The sequence below is a fragment of the Orycteropus afer genome, unplaced genomic scaffold (genome assembly GCF_000298275.1).
Source record: "Orycteropus afer afer isolate SDZICR_OR568_19922 unplaced genomic scaffold, OryAfe1.0 scaffold00684, whole genome shotgun sequence".
NCBI lineage: Eukaryota > Metazoa > Chordata > Mammalia > Tubulidentata > Orycteropodidae > Orycteropus > Orycteropus afer.
This window is the reverse complement of record NW_006922271.1, coordinates 95354-106509: the sequence shown is the minus strand read 5'-3', so window position 1 is coordinate 106509 and position 11156 is coordinate 95354. Positions and strand designations below refer to the sequence as shown.

Genomic DNA, 11156 nt, shown 5'->3' with positions numbered 1-11156 from the left:
ATATATATATGCAAAATTGACATTTTTGTTTCATGCATGTACATTTTACATTTCCATAAATGGTACATTATATATTCTTAAATCTTTTATTAAGCATTATGACTTTCAGATCCATTGAAGTTGACCTGCGCACAGCTAACTCATTGCTTTTAACTGTTGTATGAAACCCCATGGTTGGTATTCACCATGTCTTTCCTATCTTCTGTCCCAGTGATGGATCCAAATGTTGCTTCCACTGTCCCACACTCCAAATAGCACTATTTCCTCCTTCATGCTTCCCTATGTACCTATGTGAGGATATCTGTGATATATATATATATGCACAATGGCTGATTAATCTGAATTTATTCTCCGGTCTACATACCTATCAGCACAGATTTTTCTTTTATCACTGTCAATCCTTTACATCCTCCAGTTTTCTACTTTGTAATCTAATATGTGTGGAGTGATAAATCTCATTTTTATCTTGAACTTATATGTTTTCTAAAGATTTTGACTATCTGTTCATATGCTGGGAGGTTTGGTGGCATAGTGCCTAAGGCATTTGACTGCTAACCAGAAGGGTGGCAGTTCAAATCCACCAGCCACTCCTCAAAAGACCGATGGAGCAATCTACTTTCGTAGAGATACTGCCTCGGAAACCCAAGGATGGGTCGCTGTGACTCCAATTGACTCCACAGCAGTGAGTTTAGTTTGGTTCATACGCTTGCTAGATGTTTGAATTGCATCTTATGTACAAGACTTTTCCTGCCATTTGCCCATGTTTTTATTGAGGTTGACATAGTTTTTGTTTTGATGCACGTGTGTGTATTGTATGTTCTAGATATTAGTTTATTGTGACTCTTAGTCCTTGTAATATTGTCTACCACTCCGTTATCCTTTCACTGACTTTGTCAACCAGGAAATTAACATCAAATGGTAATCAAATTTATGTTTTTTTTCTTCTAAAGTTAGGTTAAAAGGATCATTTTGCCTGCTGCTAGGTCAAGAATGTCCTTCTCTGTTGAAAAAGAGAAATGAATGTATGGATATAGATATTCTTTTCACATTTGGGACATATATCCAACAAGGTAGATGTATTGAAAAAGCTCACTTGTGGATGCTAATGTTCATTTGACACTGAAGACCTTTACAATGGAATATTCTAAGAATGCTTGGCTCCAGAAACCTGGCAGAGGGTCCTTTCTCCTGCAAGGTGATTATTACACTCTCTCAGCAAGGTGGTCATCACAGTCAGGTGAGTGAACTCAGGAAAGTTGCAATTCCTAGGTCCAGGTTCAGGCCTATTGAGTCAGAATTGTTGCTAGTGGGGACCAGGAATCTGTTTGTAACAAGCTGTCCCACTTGATTGTTTGAAGGGAAAGGGTTATCAAGGTCAAAGCTTCAGTCCTTGCATCCACCTATTTGACTTTTCCCTGAACTCACTGTGGCCTGGGGCAATTTCATACTTCCTCTCTTTGTATCCTTCAGACAATAGCAATTGGATTAATTGTGAAGCTAGTTAAAAAATACTTGTGTTAGCTCCATACAACCCCACTGGAGATATCCAAATTTGCCTCTGGAGACTTTTGCTGTATCTGGTATGATGTTGAGCCTCCTCTGAAGAAGAGGGCAAAGGCAGTGAGTTCTGATGAGGAACAAAAACTTGCAAAAAATTGCCTTGGGTTTAGTGGGCCTAGTGGGGTGGACTGGGCAACAGAGGAGGGTTTCTCATATGACAATCTGTTGAAGCTGTGTCTTCTAGTTCCCAAACCTACCCAGACTGTTGGTGCAGTAAGGAGCTCAGGAGCTGCGGGTGCTCATGTAGCATCCTGCAATTACTTCATCTAAACCTCCTCACACTTTCATGGAATTATGGATTTAATGGAACTACCTGTTTTTCCTGTTAGAATATATGTCCTTAAGGTAGGGAAAGTCCAGTTGTTCCCTAACCCAGAACATGCCACATAAACATATATTCAGAAAATAATTGTTTGAATTAATTTCTATGAATTTTCTATCAATTAACCTTCCAAGCATTTTTTACTTATCTTGACAATGCTCTTTTAAGCCTGGGCTGATGTTTTGTGGGTTTACAAAAAGCAATCCCAAGCACTCAATTCTATGAACAAGTATTTTGGTTTTTTCAAGAAAAAGATCTGAGAACAGATTACTTACTTCTACTGGAATGACTTGCTGGTTAAGGCGTTGGGCTTGGAGTTCAGTATGTGGATTCATTTGTGGGCTTGAGTTTCACTTCCAGTGTATAATGTTGCCCATTATCCAATTGAATTGGAAAAGTCCAGTTTTAATTCCAAGCAATTCGAATACTTCTGCTTGGTACCTGGATTATTTGACTATTTTTCTATTTTCTTTAACTCTGCATTGTACTCTATGGGGGGTGGGGAGGGAGGGAGAAAATGAAGAAAAGGGGAGGGTCCTCATAGTGTTTAATGGTACATGGTTGAATTTTTCTACCAAGGTCCTAGCCTGCCATAGATTTGGGTTAAAACCACCCCAAGTTCTTCTGTTTCTAAGTCTGTTATAACTTGTTTGTCAGGAGAAGCCCTTTGCTTTTGGACAAAACAAAGGATCAACTAGGACTGTGTGGCCTGCAAGCAGCGTCCCCACGACCCAACTCTTCACTAAGGCTCTAGAGAGTAGGGCCAAATAGTTGAATTCATCCCAAAATTTGAGGGAGACTTGTCAGAGCTATGCTGTGCACATAAAGGAGAACTGGGAAGTGGGGATGGGGGGAGAAATTGATTCAGCATCTGTTATTTGGTAAGAAGTAGACTGACCATCCATGCAGGGGTTTAACTGTTGGACTACTCTAGCTGTAGCACCTTGTGAAGTGCTTGGCATGTAGTAGGTGCCAAAAAATTTTTTTTGAATGAGTGATATATATAGATTAGTCTAGAAATATTCTGAGAGGCACAAAACAAGAATGAGATTTTAGACATTGTAATAATGTTCTCCTTGTATTCACAGATAACTCTATTTGAGGCTATTTCAAGTTTGTGTACAAGATGTGCTAACTAATTTAGCACTGGAATTCCCTGTATGTATTCAAGCAAATCTGTCTTTGAATCAAACAAATCAAACCTGTTGCTGTCGAGTTGATTTCAACTCAAAGAGACCCTATAGGACAGAGTAAAACTGTCCCAAAGGGTTTCCAAAGCTGTTATTTTTACAGAAGCAGATTGCTACACCTTTCTCCTGTGGAGTGCCTGGGGAGTTCGGTTAGCAGGTAAGTGCTTGACTACCATACCACCAGGGCTGCTTTTGAATCAAATAATTCCAGAGATTTGCCAATGTGTGTGTTTAGTGATTTTTGTAGTGGAAGACATGAATTATTCTCTCATCATCAGGTTCCATGGTGTAGTGGTTAGCACATCTGCCTTACACGCAGAAATCCTGGGTTCAAACCCCAGTGGAACCAAGAGACCTTTCTTCTACTTGGAGGAAAGAGGATATGTTTTTGTTGTGATTTATTTCTTTTGGTTTTTACTGTAGAGTGATAATGGAGAGACAGAAATGCTGATATTTTCATAGCTTTTCTTTAGGAGATTCACTTTTGTATACTGCTTAGCACTAGGGTTGCAGTGTTTGTCACAGAATACAGTCTTGGTATTTCTAGGAAGGACTAGGTTTCAATAAGGCCTGAGTGTCTCCATATACTAAATGCACTAGGTAGGTTTATCCAAAATTGCAAAACTGGAAGGAAGGTGCGAGGATCTGATTTAGGTCAAAAGCAGAAGTCTTAGGCCTCAGATTAGGAGGAATACCAAGGAAAGGTATGGGTGTGTAAGGATGGAGGCCAGCCTTTTGAGCAGTTTTTAAATTATTTCTGGAGAACTCACATTCTCTTGCTCAGAAAGTCAACCCTCCTAGCTCCTGGCAGGGAGTTCTCTTGAAGAAGACAGGCGATCTTTGGCTTGAAAGGCAGCTGATACATTTGATGCAGAGGTTCCATACTGAAAACAAGAGAAATCTAAGAAAATCTTTATCTTACACAGTGAGCCTTCCCAGGTCTCTTCACGCACCCCCCCGACATCCACTCACAATGGACAAGTTCCTTCCAAAAAGTCAGAGCTTCTGATCAACTTTCTAATCTTAACTATAAAATCTCATGGCCGTTGAGTCAATTCGACTCATAGTGACCCCTGTTTGGGTTTCCAAGGTGGTGTCTCTATGGAAATAGGTTGCCCAATCTTCCAAAAATCAAAATCAGTATATATCTTAAGAAAATATTAAAGAAAGGTACGAAGAAAAAGAGAGAGAGAGAGAGAGAGAAAGAGAGAGAGAGAGAGAGAGAGAGTGAGAAGCAACTTATAGAACAAAGTCTACATAAGTAGAACAATGTTAAGAATAAGCCAATATTTAATAGTTGAATAATATTACTTCTAAAAGTAAAGAATATAAAAAAATGAAAGGAAGATAAACTTAAAAAAAAATCAGGTATATTTCATAGCACTAAAGAAAATTAATTTCTGGATAGTCAAGAATCATTGAGTAGTCAGCAAAAGGGTAAAATTATACTATATCCCACTACTGAGAAGCGCACGACATATTTCAGACAGGAAAAAGCAAATCATAAAAAGAATCAGTAATCAGAATAACTGACTTCTCAGGATCAACACTAGAAGCTAGAAGACAATAGAGCAATGGCTTCAAATCTGATGGAAGATGAAACTCATCCTAGAATTCTATACCCCATTCAAGTATCCATGAAGTATGAGAGTAAATTAGAGACATTTTTCAATTTACATTGTTTAATAAAATTTACTTTCCATGACCCCTTTCTCAGAATATATTGGAGGATATTCTCCACTGAAATGAAAAAGTAACTTAACAAATACAGATACAGGTACAGATACTATGAGATGCAAAGGCATTATAGGAGAGAAGTGGAGAGATACTCCAGGATGACAGGGATGCCATGTATATGCAGCATAGAGGGAAACTAGACCAGATAGGAAGAGTCTGTATATGTCTGGGGAAGAATTCTTCAAAGAGATGAAACTGAGGGAAGCCTGGCACTGGCTAAAAACCTTGAGAGGAGATTTAAATAATTGGTGGGTGGTTTTGGGGTTGAAATAATAAGCCCTATAGAAAATTATAAAAAGGAACTCTGGTGGCATAGTGGATAAGGCACTTGACTGCTAACAGGAAAGTCATCAGTTCAAACCCACCAGCTGCTCCACAGAAGGAAGATGAGGCAATTTACTTCCGTAAAGATTTACAGCCTCAGAAACCCAATGGGTGTCACTATGAGTCAGAAATGATTCGATGGCAGTGAGTTTACAGAAAATTATGCAAATCAAAATATGATTATTTATTCCATGTGGGGAGTTTATTAGGATCATTTAATATTATAAAATACACATAAGAATTGAAAAGGAAGAGCTGAGGCATCATTATTAGCAGATGTTACGATATCTGCAGACAAAGCTTTGGAAAAATCAACAAGTGTTTAAAATTAATGGGTGAATTTAGCACATTTGTTAGATAATTATCATAATTTTAATTCACAAACATATAGTAGATAAATTCTAAAAATGATACCTAATAATTAATCTGATAAATGATTATTGATAGATATAAAAATTATTTATATACAGAGATCTATTAATAATCAATTATTTGATTGAACTTTGATTGAGCTTTTTGTTAATGTAAACAAAAGTTCAATCAAATAAAAATAAAAATTCTCTCTAAAATTTTAAACATACACACACACACACTGAAATTTCAATAAAAATCTCAATAGATTTTAACACTTGGAAGAACAAAAGAACTTTGTTGTTGTTATGTGCCGTCACGTTGGACCCGACTTCTAGTGAACCCTCCTTGGGTTTCCAAGGTGGAATCACTACGGAAGTAGATTGCCCAATCTTCCTTCCGGGGAGTGGCTGGTGGGTTTGAACCACCAGCCTTCTGGTTAGCAGTCAAGTGCCTTAGGCGCATTGGAGAGAGGAAATAGAAAACAAAAATAACAACAACAACAAAACCCATAGAACCAGAAGAACTAGATGGTGCCTAACTACCACTGTCAACCACTTGAAAAGGGATCAGTGCAGGTGATCCTGGATAGAGTAGGAGAACAATGTGGAACAAAACTCAAAATCATAAAAAAGACCAGGTTTACTGGTCTAATAGAGCTTGGTGAGATCCCGGAGACTCCTAGCTACGGCCCCTAGTTACCCTTCAGGTCTGGAATTGAACTTCCTCTAGTGGCTTCTAGCCAAACAATAGACAGGCATATGAGGTGAACATTTACATCAGGCAGATACACTCTGTGGAGTGATCAATAGTGGGAGAAAAGAAGGGCAGTGCTTGCACAGGAAGACAGCTGGGGAGGGGGCAGAAATGTATAGGAAAGAAGGACACAGGGAGAGATAACTACAGGGAAGAAGTGGGAAGAGAGCTGTTATGTTGTGGGGAATTGCACTCAATGTGAAGAAACAAAGTGCGTATGAACTGCTGTATGGAAAATGAATTTGCTCTGTAAACTTTCACCCAAATCACAACTAAAAACAACAACAACAACAACAAAACCGGTCATAGACATTCACTGGCTGACTGGGGCGAGTGATTAATACTTGTCTTTTCTGTGTTCAGATTAAAACACAAGTCATTCAGTTTTGCAAGGGCTTTTCGAAGACTTCACAGCACCGTGTACCGGGTTGAAAACAAAAGGAAAGAGTTAGGGGCGAAATCTAAACACTGCCGTGACTCGGATTCGAACCGAGGTTGCTGCGGCCACAACGCAGAGTACTAACCACTATACGATCACGGCACGCTACCCGAAACTGCGAGACGTAGAGCTATTCTTTTCTTATTTCTCAGGCACATCTATTTTGTTGTCCAAAGATCTATGCTTTTGTCTTCCTCCCTTAGTTATCTTTGGATTGCCTACAGTTTAGTCCCTCATCTTCTTTTAAAAACTGGAGCTCTGGTAAACAAACCAAAGAGAACAAAAATAAAGTTTCACTTAAATGGAATTTTCTGAGACCAGTGGACCCTGTAGGGGCTGTAGCACTTGCATACCCACAACTCTCACTGCCACCCGCGAAGCGCGCATGTCTCTTGTCTACTTTTATAAAGTGTGGTCCTCACATCTCTGGCAACGGAATGGAGAGGGCACTGCTTCGATTTGAGGCCCCATTTTAGGCCAAACTGGTCCGCACCTCCATGCTTGGCGTGGAAGGTGGCATTTTAATAGGCGCCAGAAGTGAATCTTTGGTTCCCTTCAAGTCTACGGCTCGGTGCTGACTCACTTATCTGTGAGGAGCTGCCAAGGCGCGCTCAGGAATCAGCCCTCCCTCTTTAAGCTCTGAGAAATTGCTCGGTGTTTTGAGAGGGTTTAATGTCGTTGAAACTTCATCCTCTCTGCCTCCCTAAATTGTCAGAAGGGAGATGTGAGAATGTGCTTCTTTTGTGGCCCCAGAACTGTGTGAGACGCCTCCATCCCTACCGCCTGCTTGCCTTTATGGAAACACGCCTTCTAGTCAGGGTTCTTCTACGTGCACGCTTTATCTGGTTAAATTTGATTCATGCTTCACTTCTGGCCCTTAGCTTCAATTCATCAGGGAAATGTTTTCTGACTTCTCCACACAGCCTCCTTCCCATTCTAGATTAAAACGTCTGTGTTTTCTCTGTTCTTGATCCTTTTTTCTTTCCATTACAAGGAATGGAGCTCTGGTGGTATAGTGCCTATGTTGTTTGACTGTTAACCAGAAAGTTGGTGGTTTAAACTCACCAGCCACTCTGTGAAGGAGGAGTAGGTAATCTATTTCCCTAGAAATTTACCGCCTAGCAAACCCAAAGAGCGTCTCTATCTACTCGATGAAAGTGAGTTTGTTTTATGATGGATTAATTATTGTGCTTATTTAATTAATGTCAGGGCCTTCCTTCTACCTCTTAGTATGCTTCAAGATGAGGTATCAGTTTTGCTCAATAGCCTATCACCAGGGCTTCACATTTAGTAGACCCTGCCTAAGGCATTTGACCGCTAACCAGAAGGCTGACCGTTCAAACCCACTAGCCACTCCTCGGAAAGAGCGTGCAATCTACTTCCGTAGTGATATCACCTTGGAAACCCAAGGAGGGGTCGCTATGAGTCGTATCTGACGCAACAGTGAGTTTGGTTTGGTTTGGTTCAAGTCCCTAGGTGGGATAAACTGCTTATGCTTGACTACTAGCCTACAGATTGGCAGTTAGAATCTACCCAGTGGTGTAAATATTACACCCAAGAAAATCCCGTGGAGCAGTTTTACTCTCCATGGGATCAACATGAGTCAGAACTCTTGACAACTGATTTTTTTTTTTTGTTGTTGTTTATAAATACTATTTGGCTGCAGAATGAATGACTGGGCAGGAAATCAACTTCTCTGGACAGCAGTTTCTCTGGCTAGGCACTGCAGGTATGGGTTTATTGTATGTGGAGGGTGATGTCCAGGTTAGGGCCTTTAGTGGGAAAGATTGATAGAGAATTAAAGGAATTCAAAACTACCCTGGCAGCTGCCCACAATAAAGCTCACCAGAGCCAAAAGGATGTGTTTAATTTCTTGAGATTTTTCTTTATCTCCTTTCCTTTAGATTACGCAAACCACCTAATTACTGGCAGGTTTGCTGAAGAGTTGCCCTCTTCTCAACATTCATATTTTGAGCAGGGAAGAGACCTGGGGACTTTCTCGGTCTCAAGGACATGAGCTCAGTCAAATTTAAGGAAAGGAAATGCTACCTGTAAACTGGGGAATGCAGGCTACCTTTCTGTTTCAGGTCTTTTTGAATCAAACTTCTCTTTTGCCTTGGCTTCCCTCAGGGATTCCTCTTCACCTCATTTAGAAAGCAGCCCTGAACAGAAGTTTTCAGCACTTTCTGCTGGGATGTTTTGGCATTTGGGTTCATCTTTAAGTGCTTTTCTGTAAGGGGAGAGAAAAGCAAATTCTGTATCCTTCGTGTGTTATTGGACTAGAAAATGGCTTTTTTTCGTTAGAGTTTTTATTTTTGAAAGAAGTTCTGGTGGCATAGTGTATAAGGCATTTGGTTGCTAACCAGAAGGTCAGTGGTTCAAACCCACTAACCACTCAGCAGAAGGAAGATGAGGCAATCGACTGCCATAAAGATTTATGGCCTTGGAAATCCAATGGGGGTCACTATGAGTTGGAATTGACTCAATTGAAGTGTTTTTTTTTTTTTTTTTATAAGTATTTTGAGTTTTGTTATGTTTTTCTTTTTTTTTTTTTTTTTTTGGTTTGTTAAGGCCTTTCTAAGAATTTTGTGACACACTCACTATAGCTATTCTGAGTAGCATACGGGTCAGGTTGCCACAATATGACCTTTACCAGCTCCACATTTACCAACGCCATGTACTTTCTGTTTGTGACTGTCTTAAATTTTCCATGAGAAATCTGTTAAAAATCCTCTCTCCTAATTGAGAACATAGTTCTAGCAGTTCTTCCCTCTTCCTCCTATATTAAAACAAGCAAACAAACAAACAAAAAAAAAAACTCCAAAAAACCCCCACAATTTTATCTTTATAGGATCTTTCCTATCAACATTCAAAGATGTTTTATTTCTTTTCTTGGAATAAATGTTCTTTTTGCTTCCACTTACCCTTTCAGCTATTGATAATATGTACTGTCCTTGAGTTCACAGACGTATTTTCCCTCCATATGTCATCATACTCATTTAATTTCTTTCATCTTACCAGTTTTATGTAATTTCCAACCTGACTTTTTCTCCAACAATCCATTTAAACTTTAAAACTCATGTCTTGAGATTGCAATAACTAGTACTTGATTGTTAATCCTCATCTTACTTGATCTCCCAGCAGCATTTGACATAGCTGATTGCTTTCTCTTCCTGAAAACATTTCTTCATTTGGATTCCAGTTTACCACACTCTGAATTTTTTTTTTTTTTTTTCTCCCATTTCACTAGCCCCTGCTTCTCAATTTCATCTGCTGGTTTATTCTTACTTCCCCAAATCCTCAAGGCCAGTCTTTGGTCTTTTCTCACTTCCTTGATGATTGCATCTGGTTGCATTCACACTTTGGATCTCAGTCCAGACCTCTTCCTCAAACCCTAACGATGATATCCAACTTCTCACTTGATCTCCTCTTGGATGTCTAATAGGCATTCAGATTCAATATGTCTAAAACTGAATTCTTGATCTTTTCCTCAAAATTGCATTTAAAAAAAAATCTTTCCTATTTCAGTTAAAAGCCATGACATCCCTCCAGTTGTTTTGGCCAAAACCTTGAAGTTATACTTGATTCCTTAGTTTCTTACAAACCTTATAGCACTCAGCCCGAGAATACATACTATTAACTTGATCTTCAAAATATATCTAGAATCTGACCTCTTTAATTCTGTTGCTACCAGCTGGACCAAGGCTCCACTGTCTTTTACTTGGTCTTTCTAACTAGTCTCCTTGTCAGCCTAAGAAGATATAATATTAACTTGATCTTCAGAATATGTCTAGAATCTGACCCCTTTAATTCTGTTGCCACCAGCTGGACCAAGATGCCGCTGTCTTTCTAACAGGTCTTCTTGTTTTTACACTTTTCCACCTTTGGTCTGTATTCATCAGAGTGGTCCTACTAAAATATATGCCAGATTACTTTTCTTCAGCTTAAAATCCTCCAGCACCATCCCAGTTCACTCAGTGAGAGCTAAAACTCATTGAAATGGTCAACAACTGCTCAATGCTCTGGCCCGGCCACCTGTTAGGTCACTTAAGTCTTTCCATTTTTCTCCTCTTTTCTCACGCCACTAAACCTACATGCCAAACTAGCTTCATTGCTGTTCTATGAATATACCAGGCATACTACTATATCAGACTTTTATCTTTCTGTTCTCTCTGCCTGGAACACTCTATTCCAAATAGAATCAACATTAAGGGCCTTAAATTTTTGGAGCAAAGCCACGCTGTCTTCTGGAATTGCAACTGCATACTGATAAATACTCATGGTCTGATCACACGACACTAAACTCATTATTTTCAACTTGGGGTTACCTGATGAGCATACCTGGAAGTAGCTTTCTTTTTTTTTAACATTTTTTTTTTTTTTAATTGTGATTTGGGTGAAGATTTACAGAGTAAATTCACTTTCTATACAGCAGTACACATATACTTTGTCTCATGTCATTGACCACAGTTTACCA

The 11156-nt window shown here is 39.3% G+C and overlaps 1 protein-coding gene and 2 non-coding genes across 3 annotated transcripts in view; 1 reads left to right on the top strand and 2 right to left on the bottom strand.

Annotated features, from left to right (window-relative positions):
- LOC103210983 overlaps nucleotides 1-11156 on the bottom strand; it is a 652718-nt gene that overhangs the window by 627804 nt on the left and 13758 nt on the right. The window lies entirely within an intron of this gene.
- TRNAV-UAC lies at nucleotides 3350-3421 on the top strand. Its single transcript has one exon. It is a non-coding gene; the product is annotated as a tRNA-Val (tRNA).
- On the bottom strand, nucleotides 6710-6781 carry TRNAH-GUG. The gene has a single exon. It is a non-coding gene; the product is annotated as a tRNA-His (tRNA).